The sequence below is a fragment of the Lepidochelys kempii genome, chromosome 11 (assembly GCF_965140285.1).
Source record: "Lepidochelys kempii isolate rLepKem1 chromosome 11, rLepKem1.hap1, whole genome shotgun sequence".
Taxonomy (NCBI): Eukaryota; Metazoa; Chordata; order Testudines; family Cheloniidae; genus Lepidochelys; species Lepidochelys kempii.
This window is the reverse complement of record NC_136390.1, coordinates 57,305,574-57,330,467: the sequence shown is the minus strand read 5'-3', so window position 1 is coordinate 57,330,467 and position 24,894 is coordinate 57,305,574. Positions and strand designations below refer to the sequence as shown.

At 43.3% G+C, this 24,894-nt stretch overlaps 1 protein-coding gene across 2 annotated transcripts in view; it reads right to left on the bottom strand.

Moving 5' to 3' along the window:
• Positions 1 to 24,894, bottom strand: part of PLCL1 (phospholipase C like 1 (inactive)) — a 308,996-nt gene that overhangs the window by 254,753 nt on the left and 29,349 nt on the right. The window lies entirely within an intron of this gene.

The window sequence follows — 24,894 nt, the reverse complement described above, 5'->3', positions numbered from 1 at the left end:
GTCTAATTTCAGTTGTCAGGTTGAGTGTGGGGGGCTGATGGCCTGTGGCATGCAGGGGGTTGGATTGGATGGTCTGGTGTTCCCTTCTGGTCTTAAAAACTATCTCCAGGACGTCAGCAGGAATCCTGCAGGAGATGATCCCTACTGGCACAGAACTCCTGTGATCCACCGAAGAGTGCACTGCTCTGTGGAGCACTGAAGCGCAATGGGCTGGGTGGATAAAAATTGAAAGACTACAATTGATTATTTAAATCAAGTTTCCCTGTTTGCCAATTTAAATAATGACTAAAGTCGGTGATTTAAATCAGGGGTTCTCAACCTTTTTCTTTCTGAGGCTCCCTCAACATGCTATAAAAACTCCACGGCCCACCCGTGCCACAATAACTGGTTGTCTGCATATAAAAGGCAGGGCTGGTGTTGGGGGGTAGCAAGCAGGGCAATTGCCTAGGGCGCCACACCACAGGGGCCCTGATGAAGCTACATTGCTCAGGCTTCAGCTTCAGCCCCAGGTGGTGGGACTCAGAGCCCCAGGCTTCAATCCCATGCAATGGGGCTTCGGCTTTCTGCCTGGGGCCCCAGCAAGTCTAACACAGGCCCTGCTTGGAGGCCCCCCTGAAACGTGCTCGCAGCCTCCCCAAGGAGCCCCAGGCCCCTGGTTGAGAATCACTGGTTTAAATCACATTGATTTACGTCAGTCTGTGCTGGCAGAGAGACCAAAGACCTTGCTTCTGAAGAACTTCAGGGTCCGCTGACAAGGCATCTTCTCTCCTCTCTCACGAAGACGGCCATCTAAAAGCTTTTGCACCAAACGTGAAAAATTTTAGATCTCTGCTTTCCACTCCCAACCTCTGGTGGACTGCTCATCACAAATGAAACAGCGATTTTGTGTTTATAGTAAAGTAGACACAAGTAATCTACTGACAGGTTTCAGAGTAACAGCCGTTTTAGTCTGTATTCGCAAAAAGAAAAGGAGTACTTGTGGCACCTTAGAGACTAACCAATTTATTTGAGCATAAGCTTTTGTGAGCTACAGCTCACTTCATCGGATGCATACTGTGGAAAATACAGTGAGGAGATTTATATACACACAGAACATGAAAAAATGGGTGTTTATCATGCACACTGTAAGGAGAGTGATCACTTAAGATGAGCTATTACCAGCGGGCTGGGGGGGTTGTGGGGTGGGGTGGAGAAGAAAACCTTTTGTAGTGATAATCAAGGTGGGCCATTTCCAGCAGTTAACAAAAACGTCTGAGGAACAGTGGGTGGGGGGAATAAACAAGGGGAAATAGTTTTACTTTGTGTAATGACTCAACCACTCCCAGTCTCTATTCAAGCCTAAGTTAATTGTATCCAATTTGCAAATTAATTCCAATTCAGCAGTCTCTTGCTGGAGTCTGTTTTTGAAGTCTTTTTGTTGAAGAATAGCCACTTTTAGGTCAGAAATCGAGTGACCAGAGAGACTGAAGTGTTCTCCAACTGGTTTATGAATGTTATAATTCTTGACATCAGATTTGTGTCCATTTATTCTTTTACATACAGACTGTCCAGTTTGACCAATGTATCTACTGGAAATCAAAATGTCTTCCCTTAGACTTTCACTGATACTATGGTAAGATTATTAATTTTTATTATTTGTATACTGCAGTGCATAATGCCCCATTCTTAATCTTAACATCTTCCAGTTCATGTTGCAAGCTATTCATAGTAGCCATGAAATTAAAAGAAAATAAAGAAATAGATGGATAAGAAAGTAATTAGTAGATACTTTAGCTATACATTTTATTCCTGCATTAAAGGCAGACGATATAGCTAGGAGGACACTATCATTTTGCTATCTGAAACATTCTTACCATCTCGTATCACAAGTAACTCCTAAAATTATTGTCACAGGAAGAGATTAGGGATTTTTATTTCTATTTCTCAGTTTGTTTGCTTTGTGAATTTGACAACACTTTGGTTTGTAGTCAGTATCACTCTTGCCCCTGTGGCATATTAGTCTGTTTCCCTCTTTGTTTTGTGTGGGTCTTTCACACAGCCACAAAAAAGGGAAAACATTTTAAAATAGGATAATGTGATTGCAGAAATACAAAAATTGATAGGGTGACTCAGATGTGGGGATAGCAACTGAAATAACTTAATTCTGTATTTTATTCTAGTCTTAAGAAGCTTCTAGAAACACCATATTCTATTAGATAATTTTCTTTGTCAAAGTACCTTTAAAAGATAAACTCTCAATAATGAAGGCTAAGAATAATGAAATGTAAACAGGTTTCTTATTGTTCTTTTTACATTGTGTGTGGGAGCTGTCATATCATTTTTCAACTCAGACATTTGGAAAAATTAAGATCAAAATGTCTTTCTTGGAAAGCAGGGAGATTTTTACCATGTGTGTACAATACACATGCCTTAGCAGCATGAATGCTTCAAAGAGACTGGCTTTCTGCCACTTCAACACTTAATCCACTATAATAATTTCCTAATTAAATTATACTGTAATTGTGATACATTTCAGAACACTCTTGAAAATAGAACATTCAATATCTGCTCCAAAATTATTAGTCACATTTCTCCCCAAGCAAATCAAATTATTTTTTAATTTAAATTTTTGGGATAATTATTTTAAATGTCTGATTTTGCTCATTTCTCCATATTACTGCCCTTTGCTCCTTCTTTTGGCAGATCTACTGAAGGAACATTTAGGAATTAACAGTTCTCTGCCACTGGAAATTTATTCTTCATGGCTTGTAACACAAGAAACAGACAACTGACGGAAACCATTGTCTGAATCCCTCTGAAGCTCAGCTGGTCGTTATCCATGGAGCAATCTTAAGGCATTAAAAACAAACTGATGTTTAATAAGACAGAGCAGCGAACAAGTTCCCACCCTTTTCATAATGGTAAGAAAACTGTTGGGGACCTTACAGTGCAGGCCAACAAGCTGCACAGCTTGTTAGGAGTTTGAGCCTGTAAGGGAACTGTGCCTTAGAGAGAGGCGGTGTAGGAAAAAAGCAGGTTCTGTTTTCTCTCTCGTTCCCACAAAGGCAAAATGACAGGAGCAGGATTTATACAGGAGTGCCATGTTATTAATTACTGTGAAATATCTGCCATCCAGAATTAGTTTTGGTGGGACTGTTTTAATGATTACAGTCTTATATTATTTTGCAGAAATACTTTACTGTCTTGCACATATGCCTTTAGATTAGGACTCAATATCTGAATATAACTCCACACAGAAAAGGAAGTTAATTCATTTTCATTCCCACAGTTTCATTTCACTTCTGTGGAAAGAGCTTTACCCCAGAACAAATCAAGATGTTTTGGGCATCTGTCAGGGCTTTGGTCGGTGCAACCTTACCTCTTGCATTTCTACAAGTTTTTTACTAATCTAAAATCTGTTTCCTGGAGGAGGACAAAAAAGGAATCATCTCATTTTAGTTCATTTCCACAGATTTTATGATCTCCTGTTAACGTGATACAATTAAGAGTTAAAACCTGTTGCATGAACTAGGTTCTAACCAGGTGTGATTCCAGTACATATTGTTTCAGACTATCCCCGGGCCCCCAGATGCCAGAAACTAGTGCTGATTCATTTGGTTTCCTCAATATCAGTGATGTGGATCCATTTTACAAAGCTCTGTTTGATTTATTTGACAGGAATGATGCAGACATCGCTAATAAAAAGGACTTTGGAGGCGTGTCATATAAGAGAGGAGTAATTAGCTAGAATGTTTTGGTTGTGTTATGGAAACGGAATGGAGGCACTTTCCTGCCTTGTTACAGTATTTATCAATAAGTCAAATTTAGAAGGTATTAACATGGTTATAACTTGCATGTGGCTCTCAAAATACCCAGGTCTTGGACCACTACTTTAAGAAGTCGGTGTATCTCTGGTACTTAAACAGCTCCCATTTCCACAGTACCTGAGCCCACCACAATCTTTAGTGTGCAGGTGTTGTTACTTTGCAAAGATTTAGAATCACATCCTGCAAGGTGCTGAACTCCCCCAGCTCCCCTTGTCTTCGCATTCTTGTTTGTTCCTGAACTCCTAAACCAATATTGTACTCCAAGCTCATTCCATCTTCTATATTAGTTGTCTAATAATCTAATTAGCTGTATTAAACCAAAAAGAGCAAGCAGGTCTATTAGTGAACAACCATATGAAACTAGAATTCTGTATACCTCAGGCTTCATAATAACATTTACTTAATTAAAGAATAACTAAGTAGCACTCAAATATGCTAATTTGGAAATTAAACCATTCACCAAAGTTTACCCAGTCTTTTACTGACATGGAGGTTTCAATTTCAAAAAATACCACTGATTAAACTTTGGCATGTGCTGCTAGATTTAAAAAAATGTATTTCACCACATAACTATGCATAGATATGGGACCAAAACACTATCAGAATCATGATTAACATCAGACTTTTTCCCTGTTTTACTATGGCAGGCTATTTCTTCTGTTCTCTCTCAAAAATAGCATGTAACAGGGATAGAAAACTAGGTGCTGATGACTTTCCCTGAAAGTGCAACTGACAAAATGCAACATCTTCTGCCTAACATCAGGAAAGGAAATATTGATTGCTTGTTACTATAACATAACTGAGCTTTAAAAAAGAAAAGATGAGGATTTTTTTTAAATAAAATTCATTTTCTCTTGTTTTTCATTAATATTGCTTAAGCACCTGCAATGGACATATTAAGGAGATTCACTCTCTGCATGATAAATGTATCTAGTTAAATTCAGAGGGTTTCAAGAATCTAAAGCGTTTAAGAAGTGCATCTTAATTTGCCTTTTGACATGATATATACACAGGAAAGGCCCAATAGCCTTGCAAAGGTATTCTGTGCTGCTAGGTAGATGATCCAGGCTTGGAAACAACTTTATTTTATCTCCCCAGGCATTATGGGTTGGACTAGCTGACCTCCTGAGGTCTCTTCCAACCCTAATCTTCTATGATTCAGTGGAGGAAGCACCCAAGCTCTATGATAAAAAGAACGATAAAACAGCTCTGCTCTTAAGGTGAAATTCTCCTATGTGGGCAGAGGACCAGCATAAAGCCTATGCATCACTTATATTTTATTTTAAGACCTCAAAATAAACCAGAGCAACCCTGACAGTAGCTTTGATAGACATCATTCATTCGATGCTCCAGGACAAATGATCATGCGTGGTAGGGCCACGCAAGAGACAAGGACCATAAAAGAAAGAACAACAACAGCTGATGGAAGCTTGGGAGTTGTATCCTGTGCATTCTTAGTTGTATCCTGTGCATATCCCAGAGCTGGAATGTAATAGAAAAGCAGACTGATTTATGTGAGCCAAGTTACTGCACTTCATAGTTCCATATCTCCTTGTATAGAGGTTTTCAAAGATGATAGAACATGCACAGAGTCCCATATTTCCTCCCAGTGATGAGAGCATGGAGTGAGTGGCCTTTTCAGCTGGCTTTAGATACATTTTGCTTCATATCCTTGTCATCATTTTTAAGCTTTACAAATTAAACATAAATACATTACTCACGAATGTGAAGGACTAAGGACACCAGTTTGACCTAGGCAGATTATGAGCAAACTAAACTGGAAAACAAGCAGACACTGCCTTCTGTCAAGTTTGTCACCAAGATTTCTTAAACTGATTAGGCCTTTGTTAAGAAATGGTGACTAAATACAGATTTGTTGAGGAAATGTTATTTGCTGTTTGAACTGTATTTTCTGAAATCATGCTTATCATAGGAGGGGCTGGCCTATTATAAAGGTTGCTTGACACTTCCCATTATAAGACCCTGTCTATTTTCAGTTGCTTAAAACTTTGCCCAACTTTAACCGTTTGGGCTGAAATTTTTCACACTGGGTGTCTGCCTCAAGCTGAATTGTTTAGGAAACTTTCAGCCAGAATAGTTCAGCCATTTCTGAGAAGAAGGCAAGGGAAAAATACACTGTGTTTTGCCTATATTCAAAAATTCTTATGACTTTTTTTGAAAAGCATATGCACAACGGAACTTTAATTCTGGCATTTCCTAACTTTTGAATGTGCTATTGTGCAATCTGAACAATGTTCTTCTACTGTCGGTCTTTGTGTGTGTGTGTGTGTGTGTGTAATATATTGTTAGATGTGTGATTATTTTCTATTAGAGCTCATCTCACCTCACACTTTAACAGCACTATCCTGCTATCCTTGTAAGTTGCCCTCACCCATAAGGCTAACCAGTGGGAATAATCATTGGAGGGTGAGTTGCAGAATCAGGCCCTAGGGCCTCTGTAGACTATTTTAGGATTTTCTTTTTAAATCAATTAACCTATTTTAGGTCTGCTCCAGAGATGCAGGGGCCCAAGATGCTGTCTATTAAAGCCATGCAGTTTTAAGGTTTGTCTAGTTCCAGAAAACACAACACCAGGCCTCATTCTCAACTGCTTTGCCCTTTGTTCGTGGGTGTAAAATGGCCATAGAAGGGACAAAGCAGTGCAGATTCAAAATCTATTATCTTTATATTGCAGAACACATAGCAAAAGCTGATTCTGGCAAGAAACAGAATTAGTAAGCAACAGGTGGGTGGATCAATATGCTCATTTTCCTCCACTATTTCCATTTCAAGTGTCAGCTTCCCAAAATGTATTTAATTTGTACTATAAATTTCGATTCCCAAATTGCTGCCATGCTGCTCAACAAAACAGTCTCCATATACACTTTTAAGAGGAAATATTGCACAAAACCCTGCTGAAAGCAGGGGCCCTGCATAAAATCTGTTGCATCTACATTGGCTTCTGGATCTGAAATAAAGTGGTAAGTGTTTGTCTGCCTGGGTCCAACGATAAATCAGATGCAAACCCCTTGCTATTTATCTTCAGCCACCAAGTCTACATCGGTGCTCATCCAGCAGCATCAGCATGCTGACAGTGTTTCTGTGGGCTATTTATCATTGTTATGATAATATCCCTATGACTCATATTCAAAGCCCACTGTTAAATGGAGAAATCCCATTCTGCCATTCCTTAAAAACAAATTATTTGTGATATCTCCTGTAAATGCAATAAAAAAAATTACATCAAGAATGGAAGCAGCCCTTTGTAACATGCAGAATACGAGCATCAATGGAAGCAAAGAAGGAATCAGTCTACGGGCTAGAGTGGAACTAGCCCTGCAGATGCACAAGGAGAGGGACAAGATGTAGGAAACCTTCTGCCCTTTGCTTGTCTGCCTGGGGGCTACTCAGAATCCCAGTCCAAGTATCAAAAATGCCACAGAGTTAATACTAACTAAATTCCCCAAAAGGAGAGTGCAAGGGTGGGTCATGACTTTCACACCCTTTTTACACCAGCAACTGAGCTGGACCAGAGAGGGGTGTGGTGGGGAGGGGGAGATGTACTACATTACTGCAGCCAGTAAAAGGACGCAGCAGGAGATAATGCTCCTGAAGGTATTATGACCAAGTCAGCTGATCTCCTCCAAGGCAGGGCAGCTCCACAGTCCGACCTTACTCAGAGGTACATGCCACAATCTTCTCCTATATCTGCAAACTAGAACTATACCTCTAGCACACGGTGATCCTACAATGAAATACTGTCCACACACCCCTACACACAAGATCTAGTGCAGCTGGTTCCCTGTAGAAACCCCAGAAGTTAAGGATTTTTCCTCAACTTTGGAGCGTCACAAAGTTCAGCCAGCCATGTTAGCCCTGTCCTTCATCTTCTAAGTTTTATTAACAAACTATATTGTTTCCTACTATTTCCTGAGTCTGATTCTCCACTGCCTTACACCTGTGCCAAAAGGAGTGGAAAGTAGCTGTCAAATGCTACCATTCTGATCTGGTAGCTTTCTGAAGTGGGCAATGGGGTGGAGAGGGGAAACACACAGACCCACTGACTTTAAAAACAGACTAGGAAAATAAAGCTTTTCCAATAGGAAATTTAAAATCTAACATGGTAAAGAGGAATAAGAGTGTCTTAATTAGCAAAATCAAATGGTTCATCTGTGATCAACACAAATTGTCATAATAGTAAAAAAACCTTAAAAGAAACAGTCCAGGCTCAAAAATCTACTTTCTGCCCTTACTATGATAATAAAGAAAAAGCCTCCAAAAATACATTACCTACCCATTAAAGATCATTACTCGCCCCAGGTGAGCAGCGTTTTACAAGGTTGCCAGGAAGCAGGATATACTGCCATGGCTTTATTTCTAATTGTCCATTTGATTACTCTTGGAATGTGATAAAAATGGCAAATAAATATTAATCAATGGATTGTAGAATTAAACATGTTATACTTACAAAACTGTTACAGCCTTCCAATTAGTTTACGGTTGTAAAACTATACCAACACTCTTTGACCCCATCCACATACTGACATAAGGCTAAATGCAAAATTTTCCTTATTTGGAGTATATGTGCTTGAAGCAAATAGATCAACTTCAGCTGCATTCCACACCTGCCCCTCTTCCCCTATTCTCCCCTTTTCCCTTTCCCTCTCACCCCTTTCCCTTCAGCATCTTCTCTCCCTTTGCTTTTCTTTCCATTTAGCTTATCCCCTAACTAAACCTATTGAAAATAAAATCATGGTGCTAACATGATATTTGCTGCCTCATCACTGTCCACTGTGTGTGTGTGTTCTACCCCTTCCCCCACTCTGTGGCTGTCTTTTCTATTTAGACTCTAAGCTCTTCAGGGTAGGGACTGTTTACTACTTGTGTCTGTACAGCACCTAGAACAATGGGATCTCCAGGCTCTACCATAATACAGACAATAAATCATAAGAACTGTAGGTTTTTGCAATGGATTTTACATAATACTAAGAGATAAAGCCCACTGCAAAAAAATCTACGATTCTTACGATTATTTATCATTAGGGCCCTACCAAATTCACAGTCCATTTTGGTCAATTTCACAGTCACAGGATTTTAAAAATCATAAATTTCATGATTTCACCTATTTAAATCTGAAATTTCATGGTGCTGTAATTGCAGGGGTCCTGACCTGAAAAGAAGTTGTGGGAGGTCACAAGGTTATTGTAGGGGGGGTTGCGGTACTGCCAACCTCACTTCTGCACTGCTGCTGGCAGCGGCTCTGCCTTCAGAGCTGGGCAGCTGGAGAGCAGCCACCGGCAGCTGGAGAGCAGCGGTGGCTGCTAACTAAAAGCCCAGCTCTGAAGGCAGAGCCGCTGTCAGCAGCAGTGCAGAAGTGAGGGTGGCATGGTACGGTATCGCCACACTTACGCCCGCGCTGCTGCTGGTGGGTCGCTGCCTTCAGAGCTGGGCGCCCCGCCATCAGCCGCCGTTCTCTGGCCGCCCAGTTCTGGTCAGCGCAGAAATAAGGGTGGCAATACCGTGACCCCCCCCCCCCCCCTAAAATAACCTTGCATCGCCTCTGCAACTCCCTTTTGGGTCAGGACCCCCAATTTGAGAAACACTGGTCTCCCCTGTGAAATCTGTATAGTATATGGTAAAAGCAAACAAAAGACCGGATTTCACAGGGGAAGACCGGATTTCACGGTCTGTGACACGTTTTTCATGGCCATGAATTTGGTAGGGCCCTATTTATCATCTGTACTATGAGCACAGACCATTTATCATCTGTACTAGGAGCTAGGGTGACTAGGTGTGCGGTTTTGAACCGGAATATCTGGTCAAAAAGGAATCCTGACATCTCTGCTCAGCACTGCTGATCGGGCTGTTGAATGTCCGGTTTGCGGCGTGGCACAGCGCGGCACCATGGCCCACGCAGCTGCCAGGTCCAGAAACAGCTGGCGTGTCTGGCTCCTAGCCTTAGAGACTGCCGCAGGGGATTCTGCAGGGGAGGGACTAGCACCAATCATGAGCACTCAGCAGGCGGCTGTTGAGGGGTTGCGTGGTGTGCACCTCTCCCGCTGCTGCCTGGCCCTCTTCTCCTCGCACCCCTTGTGTGGCTGGGCTCGAGCTACAGCGCGTGCCCTGCTGTGAACTGTGGTCTGTCTGTCGCCCCATCACCGGCGCCCAGGAGTTCAAGGTATGTGTATCCTTGTCTCTGAGTGATTGGAATGGGGCTGCACCCCCATCCCCCTCACTGCATCCCTCCCTGTCCAACCTCCTACCCTCCCATCCCCCGTCATTGCATCCCTCCCCCGCCCCATCCCATCCTGCTCCCCACACCTATCCATCCCATCCCTGTACCATTTACAGCACTCTCCCATCCATCCGCTCCACCTCCCAGAGCCCCTACTCCATGTCCCTCCCCACCCCACAGCCCGGCACTCCATTCACCTCCATACACTGCTGCACTCCCATTATGTCCCTATACACCCCTGTGCCCCACACATCCTCATGCACCTGTAGTCTTCTGCCTCCCCCTGTATCCCCATCTACTCCACATACCCCCCACATCCCCTCCTCTCTCCTTCACTGCCTCCTCACCCCCACCCTGCTCTCGTCCTTGGCCTCTTTCCCTCCCTATCCTCTCTCCTCCACCCCTGCCCCATCTTTTCCCCTCCAGTCAACCCTCCTCCCTTCCCAGCTGCGTGATTTAGGCAGCCCCTGGACAAGTGTATGACAGTGTCTCTGTGTAGGCAAGTGTGTGCATGCATGCATTGTAAGAGACTGTGTGTCTTTGTGTAGGGAGGTGTGTGTATTGCCGCATGGGTGTATACCTGTGTGAATAAAATTTGCAGCCTAACTCTTTGACTTTTATTCCTTTTGCTGGCTTGCGCACAAAAAATTGATGACATAAAATATGTGTGTATTCATTTAATAAGTTTTTAAAAGAGAAAGGAACTCTAAAAGAAATGTATTATTTCTTAAAAAGTGAATGTTGGTGACTAGTAATTGCAGAAGAGCCAATCTTTCATATATTTCTCCTCACCTTTGTCTAGCTACCTGATAAACTCTTTGTTGCAGACTCTCTTTTTATGTGTATGTCCAGCACCTACCACTCTGGAGCCATGATCTTAGTTGCAGTCTCTAGGCACTAAACAACAATTGTAATAATAAATAATGTTGAAGTATATGCGTTAGTGCGTGCTAAATGTATACACATGAATACACGTGTGTATCCACATGTAGGTGTGGGAGTCAGTTTCTACAGATTTATTTATATAGGTATCTGGACAGGTGTGCATTTCTGTGGTTGTGCTCTATGGATTTGTATTTGGGCTTCAGGAGTGGGCCTTTAATGGACCCATTGCAGCTGTGATAATGTGTGGTCCTAGTTCCACACAAAAAATTACAATAACTTTAGTGAACAAAAAACATGGAGCTGGTTACGAAAAATGGGAAGAGGGGAGGGAAAGTATCATGAAAACCTTTGTGAAATTTCATTTTTTTAAAAATTACCCTTTTTGACTATTTTGCTGCCAGCTCTAGTGTCCTGTAACAAATGAAACCTGAATTTAGCATAATACACCTGGCAAAACAATAAATATTCCTGTTTGGGCCTTGCAGTGAAAATGAGCAAGTGAGAGAGGGTGGGGAGAGAGCAAGCGACGGGAGGTGGGGGGGAGGGAGTAAGCAGGAGGTGGGGCCTCAGGCAGGGGTGGGGCCCCAGGGAAGGGGCGGGGCAAGGGTGTTCAGTTTTCTGGAATTAGAAAGTTGGCAACCCTATTAGGAGCACCTACAGGCCCATTGTTCTTGGCACTCTACAGGCTAAAAGACACCACTCCCTGCCCCGCCCTAAAGATTTTACAGTCTAAATAGAGAAGACAGACAATGGGCTCAGGGGAAGGGAAACAGAGTGACCAATTCAGATGTCCATGGCAGACCAAGATTTTCCTTAACTTCAGACTCCAAGAGTGGAACATCCACACCTCTTTATTAGAGGGTCCTTAGTTTTGTTGACTTTTCTTTTTTAGCATGTTACAGATCGAGCTGGAGGAGGACAGAAAGAAAACCCACAGATTTTCTCACAAGAATATGACACACTGTGTTCTCCTCTGTCAGGAAAGGAGGCAGTTTTCCAGCAGATAATGCAGAAACCTAGCCTGAGGGACAGAACTATTAGAATTAACTAGATGTTCAATAATTAAGGAGTTTTATAGGCTTGCCTCTTAAGCTTTGTAACATGCCAGGCATTCATAAAAACTTTAACTCTTCCTCTGAACTAGTGAAGGTTTCTAGTAACATTAGGGCTCACCTAATGGTAAATTTAATACTGAATTATAGTAGAATTCCTGCACAAGTCCCAATTACTTAAATACTAATTTACAAATCCTAAACTTACAAATCCTAATGCGTGCTAGTACCTGCACTTTGACTCCTATTAGGCCCAGACCACATTATTATCCTCGAAATTAACATCTGGTGAAGATTAATTTACTTAAGTATTTATACCATGTTCATACAGTTGTATCTGTTTAAGACTGATGATTGGTTAACGTTGAGCCTTTGACTGGTGATGACTGACCCTCAAAAGTTTGAAGATCAGATTTCATTTCAGGTGTGCACTCAAAGCTCTTGTTGCCTGGCTTAACTCTCTGAAAAAGGAGACTGAAAAATGTTATGAATGGCTCATGAGAACATAACCTGCTGTGAAACATTCTACTTCCCATCAGGCCGGAAAATAGCTTGGTAATAGACACTCTCACAGCATTTTGGCACCTCTAGTTCCAGCCGAAACATGGGCAAAGCTATATAACAAGTGTGAAGGGTTGGATCACAGAAAACCCCTTGGGAACTGCCAACTGATGTGCCTAAACTAACTCTGAGCCTGTTTTCCCTGGCAGTTTGGGACTTCAGAACCTTAACTAATTTGAGCCAGACATGCTAGCCTGCTACAAACAGATCCCGATCTGAGCCACATCCCCTAAAAGCTGCAGGCTTAACTGAAAACAGCTTAAGAAGTGTTCCTGTCTCCAACACTCAGATGCCCAGCTCCCAGTGGGGTCCAAACCCCAAATAAATCCGTTTTACCCTGTATAAAGCTTATACAGGATAAACTCATACATTGTTTGCCCTCTATAACACTGATAGAGAGATATGCACAGCTGTTTGTCCCCCCAGGTATAAATACATACTCTGGGTTAATTAATAAGTAAAAAGTGATTTTATTAAATACAGAAAGTAGGATTTAAGTGGTTCTAAATAATAGCAGAGAGAACAAAGTGAATTACCAAGCAAAATAAAATAAAACATGCAAGTCTATGCCTAATACAGTAAGAAAGTGATTACAGATGAACTCTCACCCTCAGAGATGTTTCAGTAAGCTTCTTTTACAGACTATCCTCCTTCTAGTGTGGGTGCAGCAATCACTCACACCCCCTGTGGTTACTGTCCTTTGTTCCAGTTTCTTTCAGATATCCTTTGGAGGTGGAGAGGCTCTCTCTTGAGCCAGCAGAAGACAAAATGGAGGGGTTTCCTACGAGCTTAAATAGACTTTCTCTTGTGGGCGGAGACCCCCTCCTCTCTCCTATCCAGAATCCAGCTCCAAGATGGAGTTTTGGAGTCACATGGGCAAGTCACAAGTTTGACTGAGTTCCTTAACAGCCAAGCCACATTCCTGGGAAAGCTCAGATGTGGATTGGTGTCTCCAAGTTCATTGTTAGCTTAAGTGTTTCTTGACTGGGCACTTACTGAGAATAGTCTTTTCTCAGGAAGCTGACCAACTTCTTCACTGAAGCTGCTTAAAATTAAACAAGTACATAGCCAATATTCATAACTTCGAATACAAAAATGATGCATGCATACAAATAGGATGAATATATCCAGTAGATCATAACCTTTGCAGAGATACATTACATGGCATAGCTAGCATAAAACATATTCCAGTTATATCATATTTACTTTCATAAGCATGTTTCCATAAAGCATTATGGGGTGCAATGTCACAACAAGGACTATCTATGGGGGTATGACAAGTACTTCAGAATCTTCACAGAGGTCTGGGTTTCACTGTGTAATTTGGTAGTTGTTCAGGAGAGGTGGAATACTTTTTTATTTCTAGTTAAGATATGTTATTTCTTCATTAAACTAGCTTGTTGCTTAAGCCAGTGGTTTTCAAACTTTTTTTCTGGTGACCCAATTGAAGAAAGTTATTGATGCCCTCGACCCCACGGAGCTAAGGATGAAGGGTTTAGGGTGTGGGAGTGGGCGCATCACTGGGGCAGAGGGTTGGGGTTCAGGGGTGAGGGCTGCAGAGTGGGGCCAGGAATGAGGGCTTCAGGGTGTGGGAGGGGGCTCTCGGCTGGGGTACAGGCTCTGCCGTGGGGCTGGGGATGAGGAGTTTGGGGTGCAGGATGGGGCTCTGGGTTTGGGGGGGCTCAGGGCTGGGGCAGGGGATTGGGGCATGGGCTTGCGACGTGGGCTTACCTCCAGCTGCTCCCGGTCAGCGGCGCAGCAGGGGTGCTAAGACAGGCTTCCTGCCTGTCCTGGAACTAGCCAGAAGCAGGTCTGGCTCTTAGGGGGAGGTGCGCAAGCAGCTCCGCGCAGCTCTCACCCGCAGGCACCACCAACACCAGCTCCCATTGGCTGGGAACTGACCAATGGGAGTGCAGAGCTGGTGCTCAGAGTGGGGGCACACGGAGCCCCGTGGCTCCCCCTGCCTAGGAGCCAGACCTGCTGCTGGCCACTTCTTGGGTGAAGCATGGTGTCAGAACTGATTGGGACTACTAGTTTTTACTGGCCGGCCGCCAGGGTCCTTGGGTACTGAGCAAGGTGACCCAGTGCCTTGCGTTCTGCAACCCAGTACTGGGTTGTGACCCAAAGTTTGAAAACCACTGGCTTAAGTAACCATAACCTTTTTTCAGACCTGTAGAAGGGCTCTGCGAAGCTCATCTCTTCTACCAACAGAAGCTGGTCCACTAAAAAAAGATATTACCTCACCCACCTTCTCTCTCATAAAAAATTAAGACACTTTTTTCTATCCAAGGCTGACCTTGCCTATTCCAGTACAATACAGCATAGTCAGTGTAAGAGGTCTCAAGGCCGCAAAATGGCCAGTGAAGCAGCTTAAATAACGTTTTTGGAGTGGGAGGGGTAGGGAAGGAAGAGAGCAACACAACTCAGAAACAATAGCAAAGTTATCAACCTGCATTTCCCTTTCAAATGCAGCCACCTTCCAAAGCTTTAAAAGGACCAAAATATCCTGGAAAGCAGCTAAGTGTAACAATGATTGATGAAGTGTTAAAAAAAAATTTAATGTCAAGTACTTCTCTAATAATTTTTCTCACTGCTTATAACAACTTCTAGAACTTTTGAGAATAAAAATCTCTCTTCTAAGGTCCTATCCTATATTGTACTGAGCACCTTCTACTTCCATTTACTTTAATGGCTGAGAGTGGGACTGCACATCTCTCAGGAGCAGGTCCTAAATATTTTATCCTTCATCATGTGCCCATATACTCACTTTTTTGGTAGGGCTACTTGTCAGTTTTGAGTTCCTGGCATTAATTTGTTTAAAACACTGAAGCATTTATTCTGGGACTGTGAAGAAACCCACATATATCATCGGTTATATGTGGACATTTCTAACCTATAAATCGGGGAAAGCAGGTCAAAGTTTAAGCCCACAGTCTTACCAATACTCTTCAATATTCAGAAATATTAGAGAAAATTTAAATGAGCGTTAATACCCAGAAATCTCACTTAAGAACTAGTACAGAGACTTGGGGTAAAATCCTGGCCCCAATGACATTAATGGGAATTTTCCAATTGACGATAATGGGACCAGGAATTCACTTTTAGAATATACTAGATAAAACTTTTATTCTCTGTTAAATATAGTTTGTTTACATGCAGCTATCAGAGAATAGCTGAACAAATGCAGCTGCTGACAATTACTTCTAGGCGCATTGATTTAAAAAAAAAATCTATGTTTATTTGCGCGTTTTCTCCAGATTTTCTTTCACCCCTGCCTCAGTCAGTCATCCACAAAAATACAGTGCTGCCTTACATAGCTACATATTTCCCATGTTTAGTAACTTAACTCTACAAAAAATGCACTGCATGTGCACAGATGATTTTTAATGAGTACTAATTCATTCAAACAAAAACCAGTTTTCAATGAAACAGTTCAGGGCACATCTCACCTCCATGACAACTAGTTCCTTGCCAAATTTTATCTATTTTTGCACTGCATCTGTTGTTGGAGTCTAGGGAGGTTGGTTTGGTTGGAGGGTTTTTTGGGGGGAAAGAAGGGGTTAAAGTCACAAAATTCATTATAGTTTTTTAAAAAAATAATGGAGTATTCTTTCCCTCCCTCCCTCCCTCCCACCTCCATCCCCACCCTCCTCTCCTCATACTCAAGTACAGCTTAACTAATTTTTTGTTCAGATTTTTTTTTAAAGTCTCATTTTTGGGCATAGACCAAGCCAGGAAATTTCAGTCCAAAAGGTGAACATTTCAGAAAGTTATATGCACATCAGAGCAGGATTACAATGGAAACATTTATGTGCCCCATCTAAAATGATAATTGCCATTATAATGAATGTAACAGCATCAGTGCCATCTCTGCTATTGCCACATTTCTGAGGAAGATGCATATAACACATGGAGTTTAATTTGACTTTATGTGCATACGCACATAAACTTTGTTCTGCAGTGAATCTACACATAGCTCGGTGGGTGGATACTGCATATAAAAATCAGCATCACACAAGGGTATACTGAGTTCATACTGTGTTTATTGCTGGTTACATAAGTTAAAGCTGAGTTCACTGGTATAGTGGGAATAGTAAGCTATGTGAGAGGTTTTATAGACGTAACTTTAGTGCCTTCATGACCAAAGATAGAGTCTGCTTTGCAGGCAGCTCCATCCAAGAAAAGGAGTGTGTAGGAATGTGGAAGGGAAACTCCCTTCCACTCCAGGGGCATCTCTTCCAACCCCCCTGGAGTGAACACACACATACACACACAGGAATAGTACAATGAATATAGGAAAATGAAATATTTATTCACAGAGGGATAAATGGAGAAAAAACAATAGAGGAAGATGTAGGAGTGGTAAAACAGGGTTATACTCCACACGAAGCCCCATGGGCTCAGGTACCACAATATGAAAGGACAGGCACTAAGCAATGCATCTACACCCAGAGTTCAGGAATCCTGGGCAGGGTTCCAGTCTGGCAGGGAGTTCTGGGTGCTCCTGATCATCTTCGGTATCAGTAAACTTTCCCCAACAAACCCCACAGGTGCCCTCTTTTGCTGCTCTCTGCAAACTCCTCCAGCCTCCCTCTTTATTCCCAATGCAAGGTTACAAGCCCCAGTACTCATGGCCCCCTACACCTCTTGGCAGCAGTGATACTGGATCCAGCTCTAGTTTCTCCTTCTTGAGTGATTCCTCCCTGGCACGGTGTTCCCACTGGCTCCTGTCCTTGGGCTTCCCAGTCGGTCGCTCTGTCCCTCCCAGGCTTCGGGCTGGTTCTCAGCTGCTTCACTATATGAGGGTCTGCTTGCTGTAGTCCCCCCTGCCACACGTGCGCACACACACAAACACACACACAACCACTCTTCCTCTCTCCACACCCTGCACTAATCAGCACTTCCTTTCCCTTACAAGGTCTGAAAGGGGCCATGCTCTCTAAACCTAAAGAGGATTACGCAGACACATGACTTCTATCCAAGATGTAGAGTTTGTACATTTTGACAGAAGATACAACCACTGGACTACCATCTGCCTTCAAACAAACTAGAGTCTCAAACTCAGGCTGTGAAAATATTGTATTTTAATCTTATTCATCTTGTCCATTGGGGAAAAATTATTTACATTATGCTATTGAATGTTCTTGTTAGCAGAATGGCTACTGCGGTCACTGTGATATCAGTGAATGCTGTAGGGCTGCAAAGTAGTGGTTTTACTTGCAGCTGGAATATTTGCAGACAATCATTATACTCTTTTATGCTTTGATATTTCAAGAATCCCCCCCCCCATCATCATCATCATTTTGGGACAATGCCATTAAGAATTTACAATCTTGAGGGAGTGCAGAGAAAACTTTAAAAAAGGTTAACCTATCAGAATTACACCATTTTGGGTGACATGTTCAGTCCAAGTTAGCCCTACAGACACCTACTTTGCCTGTAAGCAGTCATTGTAGCAACCTAGCTGGGGTTTGTTTAAATATCAACTCAACTAGCAAAAGTCCTCTTAAAAACTGATTTACCTGTTTTATTTCCTGCCTACACTTAATTTCTGTTAAGGTGTCCCACACTAATACTCTGTTCTATCAAGGTTCTTCCCCCCAGCTAAGAGAAAGTAAAGAAACTAACCAACTTTGGACATAACCACTTTTTCCTAAACAACTCCTTTATACTCTCCCTACTCAGTTGCAATATGAATGCATGTTATTTCACAGGCCTGATTCAATGTTCATGGAAATCAATGGGAATCTATACACTGACTCCAATAGGCACTGGATCAGGTCCTGAGTCAGGAGATGGAGACTACACTAGTGTTGTTCTGTGGCCTGCAGAAGCTCTAGCAGGAAACACCAAACACAAATGCACTTGGTCCCTTCCTCTCCATTGACTATTGGCAGCAAAATGCCTAGAAATCTGAACCTGGTCCAAAGCACAGATGTCTTAAGGTTTGCCTACTTGAGAACACTCAGGCAAGTTAAGACTAATTAACTAAAAGTGTGGGTATTAAGCTAAAGCGAACTAAGACCACTGTACTTTTGAATGAGATCATCCACACAGAACTTAAAGTGCTTTAACTTCACACCTTTAGTTAATTCATCTTACCTTTCCTGGATGTCCCCATGTAGACAAGCCTTTATAGAGGGGCGTCACCAAAAGTGACTAAACAGTGGAAACTGTACAAAAACTCCAAAACAACCTGCAAAGGGGGAGGGCGAGAGGGGGGAATGAGTTTGTCTATTTTTTTTATTTTTTGCTCCTTTGTCTGGAAGGTTTGCAGGAGGAGTTAAGATTTTGGGGGTGCTTTAATATTTTTCTTTAACCTTAGAAATAGCAAGAATATAAACTCTTGTCATCTCTGCATTTCTCCCAGGGGTCTCAGTTAAACAACCCACAGATGTGAACTAAAACTTTTGTTGATCTAGTGGAGGTATAGAACCTTTAACAAAGATTGCTTCTTCCAACAGTTTGAGAGTGTTTTAATGGAACAGTTTGAACTGAACATAAACTGGGAAGGGAAACCCCACCAAGAGTTTCAACAGTCTGAATAAAAAAATACATTTTCTCTTTCAATTAATCAGGTTTCACTGTATCTATTGTCAAACACCTGTACATTCTCTAATCATCCATAAACCACTCCAGGAAAAACAAGGTAGGTGAGACCCAAATTTCTAATGTAAAAATAAGAAGTAGCAGTAGACATTTAAAAACAAAATTTCACGTTCTCTTCGCACAACATCAAGAACCAAGACAGGACACAATCCCAATTTTTAATTCCCTCTGCAGGTCCTCTCCATGAAGCAGTTCTACTTAAAATAACTTTTATATCAGTCTTCCTTAGTCCCTTTCCTTCTTACAGGTTTCTCAGAATTCCATTCATGCTGTCATTTTCCCCTCCTAAAAGCTTCCCAGCAATCATTCCGGCCTGCTGTTCTGACCAGCTTTTGGAGAAAAAGAACAAACTGTGCAAAGGAAATGAAGCAATGATAGAAATTAGAAATATAAAATCCTCTGTTAGGTCATCTAATCCATTCCCTGAGGGTCAATGGAGGTTAGTTCCTCTACTAGAACTTTATTCAGTTTCCCAAACAATGGGGTTTTTCACCCCTTCCCTTGGGAGATTATTTCACAATGCAATAGATGTAAATGTCAGGAAGTTTCTCCTGATGGTCAGCCTACATTTTCAAGCTCTTAGATTTATCCCAGAATTGTGTTGTGTTTAATAATTTAGTTTGCATTGATCTGAGTTGGAAAATGCCCAACAGCGCACTATCAAAACTACACTACAGGTAGTGAGGGCCCGATCCTGCAATGAGCTCAGCACAGGTCAATAAAAGTTGTTCTTCTCAGTAATAGACTTTTTAAAAAAAAAACAAACAAACAAACAAACACCTTCTTTAAGAGTCTAAACTGGCCTTTGAAATAAAGTTTATCTGAAGCCAGAGTTTAATCACGATTATCTGACAAGAGGTTTCACATGGTTTTCAGTGTTCCAACTTTCTCATAATATCTTGTGTTCTTATTAATGGCCCAGATCCTAGGGTCAAGTAATTATGTGAGAATCTCAGTTTTAAAAAGCAAGTTTCTAGCCGTGATGGTTGTGAGGGAAAGCACGAAAACATGACCAGAGCATAGAGGTCCAGAACCCACAAGACAAATAAAGGTTTCAGAGTAATAGCCATGTTAGTCTGTATTCGCAAAAAGAAAAGGAGTACTTGTGGCACCTTAGAGACTAACCTAAATAAAGGAACCTCATATTTACTGTTTAAAATCTCATGATTTTTAAGCCAATCATGATTTCTTTGCAGCCAAACTCATGAATTTTAAGCGCTTGATGTTGGCAGTATTGGTTGTGCCCCTGGTCTGCACTGACCAGCCTCACGTCAGCTAACCCAACACGAGACCATTGTATCTGAACACAGTATAATCTAGGCAAGCCCTAAAATGGCACTCTGCCTTCCTTCCTCCTGCTATTACCGAGGGCTCCTGCACGTGATGTAAGGGAGCAGAAGCTCTTACCTCAAACCAGGAAGTGAAGGCAGGGTCTGGCAGCCCGGGGGTAAAAGTCTATCAATTAATCAAAGCTTTCAATTGCAGTGATTTGCAAACGCAAGTCGGGAATTCACATTTTGAAGTCTGGTTCTAGTTGTTTAAAAAAATATGGCGCTGGATTCTCAGGTGGCGTAAATCAGCTTACTTCTCTGGCCCACGGAGCTCTAAACAGGGCTAACCTCTGCAGCCGGCTCCTGTCTGCAGTAGTGGGCATGGCCATGATGCCCATTCAGCAGGACATAAGGCCCAGCAACCAAGGAGAGCCTGAGGATCAGTGGCACAATCACAGAAGGGAGCAGAAGGAGAAGGGACTTTTTCCTCAGGTTTTTAAGCATTTTGTTGATGACAGCTGCCCCTCACTGCAGCTAGAGAACAAAGTAATTCTCATTGATGGTCATCCCAGCTGTCATATGGGTTTGTCCCACTGACTCAAGGGGAAATTTCATTAAAATCCCAAAATTCATCCGTGTAGAGGAGCTTCTTACACTCCCTGCCGCAGACCCCCCTAAACATACAGTGTGACAAGTATCCCATGCTGCCATTAGTGATGGCACCCATCCAATGCATCATAACTTGTAGAAGAGCATGCCACACAGCAGCCCTCCAATTCAAATTTCTCCACACCCTCTACTTACCACACCCCAACCAAGCATAATTAGAGGTAGCTACACACTGGGGAAGATGTCACTGCTCAACGATTTTTCCTGACTATATGCCCACACCCTCCAATTCCACAACACACTCATAGCTTTGCTCCTCTCGGGACCAGTAGCAAAAAAGAGGCCTACATTTGTAATGTAAACCACTACAAGATTATACTCACTGGCCTACCACAATCTGCCCTCGAACACAGTTGTGAAGTCCCAAATTGCATGAGATTAACTCAAGGCAGAATTCAGCTCGGCGAATCTAGTTTTGTGGTGATTTGCATTCCCAATGCACTGCAGATTGTGGGGGTGTAATAGGATTGCCAACTTTCTAGTTCAATAAAACCGAACACCCTAGCCCCACCCCTTCCCTGAGGCCCCGCCCCCTCAGGACAGGGGGTTGGGTTGCAGGAGGGGGTGAGGACTCTAACTGGTGGTGCGGGCTCTGGGGTGGGTTCAAAAAAAGAGGGATTCAGGGTGCAGGAGGGGTCTCCGGGCTGGGGCAGGGAGTTGGGGTATGGGAGGGGGTGATGGCTCCAGCTGGGGGTGTGAGCTCTAGAGTGAGGCTGGGGATGAGGGGTTTGGGGTGTAGGAGAGGGCTCCAGGCTGGGGGATGGGGCCGAGGGATTCAGAGTGAAGGAGGAAGCTGTAGGTTGAGGTGTGGGAGAGGGTGAGTGCTCTGGGGTTGGGCCGGGGATGAGGGGTTTGGGGTGTAGGAGGGGGCTCCAGGCTGGGGGGGGGGGGAGCTGAGGGATTTGGAGTGCAGGAGGGGGCTGCAGGTTGAGGCAGGGGGTTGGGGTGCAGGAGGGGCTGAGGGCTCTGGGGTGCAGCCAGGGATGAGGGGCTGAGGGTGTGGGAGGGGGCTCTGGACTGGGGCAGTGGATTGAGATGCAGGGGGTGAGGGCTCTGGGTGGGGGAGCGGGCTCTGGGGTAGGGCCAGGGATGAGGGGTTTCAGGTGCAGGAGGGTGCTCTGGGTTTGGGGCGGGACTCGGGGCTGGGGCTCAGCATTGGGGCAGGAGCTTACCTCAGATGGCTCCCAGTCAGTGGTGCAGCGGGGGGGCTAAGGCAGACTGCCTGCCTGTCCTGGTATCGCGGTGCATGCACCTCAGAAGCAGCCAGCAGGTCCAGGTCCTGGGGAGGGGGAGCGGGGAAGGAGGCGCCACAAGCCGCTCTCGCCAGCAGGCACCACCCCCCCAGCTCAGCCAGTGGGAGTGCAGAACCAGTGCTCTGGTCGGGGGCAGCACGCGGAGCCCCGTGCAGCCCTTCCCCCACCCCCACCCGCCTAGGAGCTGGACCTGCTGGCTGCTTCCGGGGTGCAGTGTGGTGCCAGGATAGGTAGGGACTAGCCTGCCTTAGCGTCACAGCACCGCCGACCGGACTTTTAATGTCCCGGTCAGCAATGCTGAGAGGAGGCACCAGGGTCCCTTTTTGACCGGGTGTTCCTTTTGAAAACCAGACACCTGGTCACCCTAGGATGTAACCAAGGACAGAAGATGGCCCCAGATATACAGCAGTCATGTCCTTAAAAATCCATTACCATGATTAGACTGTCTAATCCAAGAGCAAAGCATTCCATTTTTTGAAGCATTCTAGTGCATATCATGTCATTGTGTAGCAGGATATACTAAGCTTCTGTTTACATTACATAAATTGTTTGGCTGGGAACAGAAAACAGTGCAAAAAAATTTTCCCAAGAGTTATTTTTGTTCTGTATTTACAGATTAGCACCATTCAGTGTCAATGACAATACTGTTCTCCCCTTATACTCCTGCTGCACAAAACCGACAAACTCTAGATTTACAGCACTGGCATTTCTCAGAGAAATGTCACTGGGAATGGGGGTGGAGGAACGGAGGGAGGTTAGACAGGCTTCTTTTTTTACAAGTAGGTGGTTTTCAAATAAAGTCTATGTAAGGTCAAATTTACCCCCTAGATTTTGGCTTTACTAGTATTTCATATAACAATAGTATATAAACCTTAGTCTAAGTTTTCTCTCCAAGCCTAGCTGTTGTTGTTCTTATTACAGTAGCACTAAGAGGCCCCTACCAAAATAGTGGCCTTATTATGCGAGGCACTATACAAACACAGAGTAAAACAGCCCCTGCTCATATGATCTCACTGTCTAAACCAGGGGTGGGCAAATCCCGCGAATCCCTGTCATGTAATTTGGGAGATTAAAATTAGGGAAACTAGCAGTTTCTTTTGCAAATAGTTATCATCAGCTTCTTTCAGTGAAGTCTCTAACAGTGCATTTTTTCAGTATTCATCTTGTACTTGTATATTGCCAGGAAAACAAATCCTTTAAACCCAATCTGCGATTTAGCTTGATCGAAATACGTAACAGCATTTTCAAAGCACTCTCAAGATGCACTATAACATCAACTGACCGTCTTCTTTTTATTAATAGTCCAAATAGAAGCTTTTATTAACTCAAAGTGCTTTAATACAAACAGTATGAAAGTCTGAACGCTTGAAGGATTGTGTTGTTTATGTCATACTTGCAAAGTTTCTCCACTCTCCCCACATGCCGGATCGGTAATGACAAGATGAAGGGAAAGAGGAGAAAACGTTGAAACTTCCCCTCAGCTTTAGGGACTGACCGTGCTCCCAACTCTTACAGCAAGTAGTAGCCACTGGGACTGTTAGAAGAGCAAGGTCCCACTCGCCATGAGTAAAGATGGCACACTGAGATCCTCAGTGAATAAATGAACTAGAATAATGAATCCTCCATTGTTGATTTGATCAACATTTACAAGATGAGGAGCCATGATAATTAAACCAAAAAAAGTTTCTTTTTACCAATTTAGATAAAATAGTTAAAAATAGTAGGATAAACACCAGGGGCCAAATTCATCTCTAGTGTAACTCCATAGGTGGCAACGGAATGTGGGTTGAATTTGGCCCATTGACTTCAACTGGATAGTGCAGATATCATCAGTAAGCAAGCTCAGGTGAGGGTGCTGGTTCTAATCTCTCAGACTCCGTCAGTTTAATGGTCATTTTAGTCAAAGAAGCACTACATCAATGCACAGATGACTCAGAATGAAAAGTGGACCATTTTAGGGACTTTGGCCTAATGGCACAAAAGGAATTATGTGCCTTAAGTCCCTCTTCTAGGTGCCTGAGTCCCAGATTTGGAATCACTGAAATGCACAAAACTCCCACTGAACCCTAAATCACTCTCTGCCTAAGTTTTCAGAGTAAAAGTCCACGAGGCACCTACGTTTCTGCCTCTGGGCATGCCTCCCTCTCGGCATTCAGGTGCCTGTCTCCTGCCTAAGCACCAGAGCTATTCATAACCCAGGGAAAGATAGGTATTTGGCTGCCTAAGTCAGGTGCAGGGCCCCATCCAGTAGGCTTGGTCAGAGGGTACCTACTGGACTGGGCCCCTCAGATGTGTTCACACAAAACAACCAGGGGGTGCAGGGTGCATGAAGCTGCTGGGGCTATATCTACATTATAAACTCTCTCACTCTCTCTGGCCCAAATGACTCAAAGAAAAAGAGAGCACACAGACATACGAATGATTCAGTAGTCTGGAGGTCAGAGGATTTACCTGGAAGGTGAGAAACCCAGGATCCAGTCCCCCTGTTCAAATGACTCTTTTCTTATTTATCCAGAGTGTAACAGCTTCAACAGGAAAGACTGAGGGTGCCCC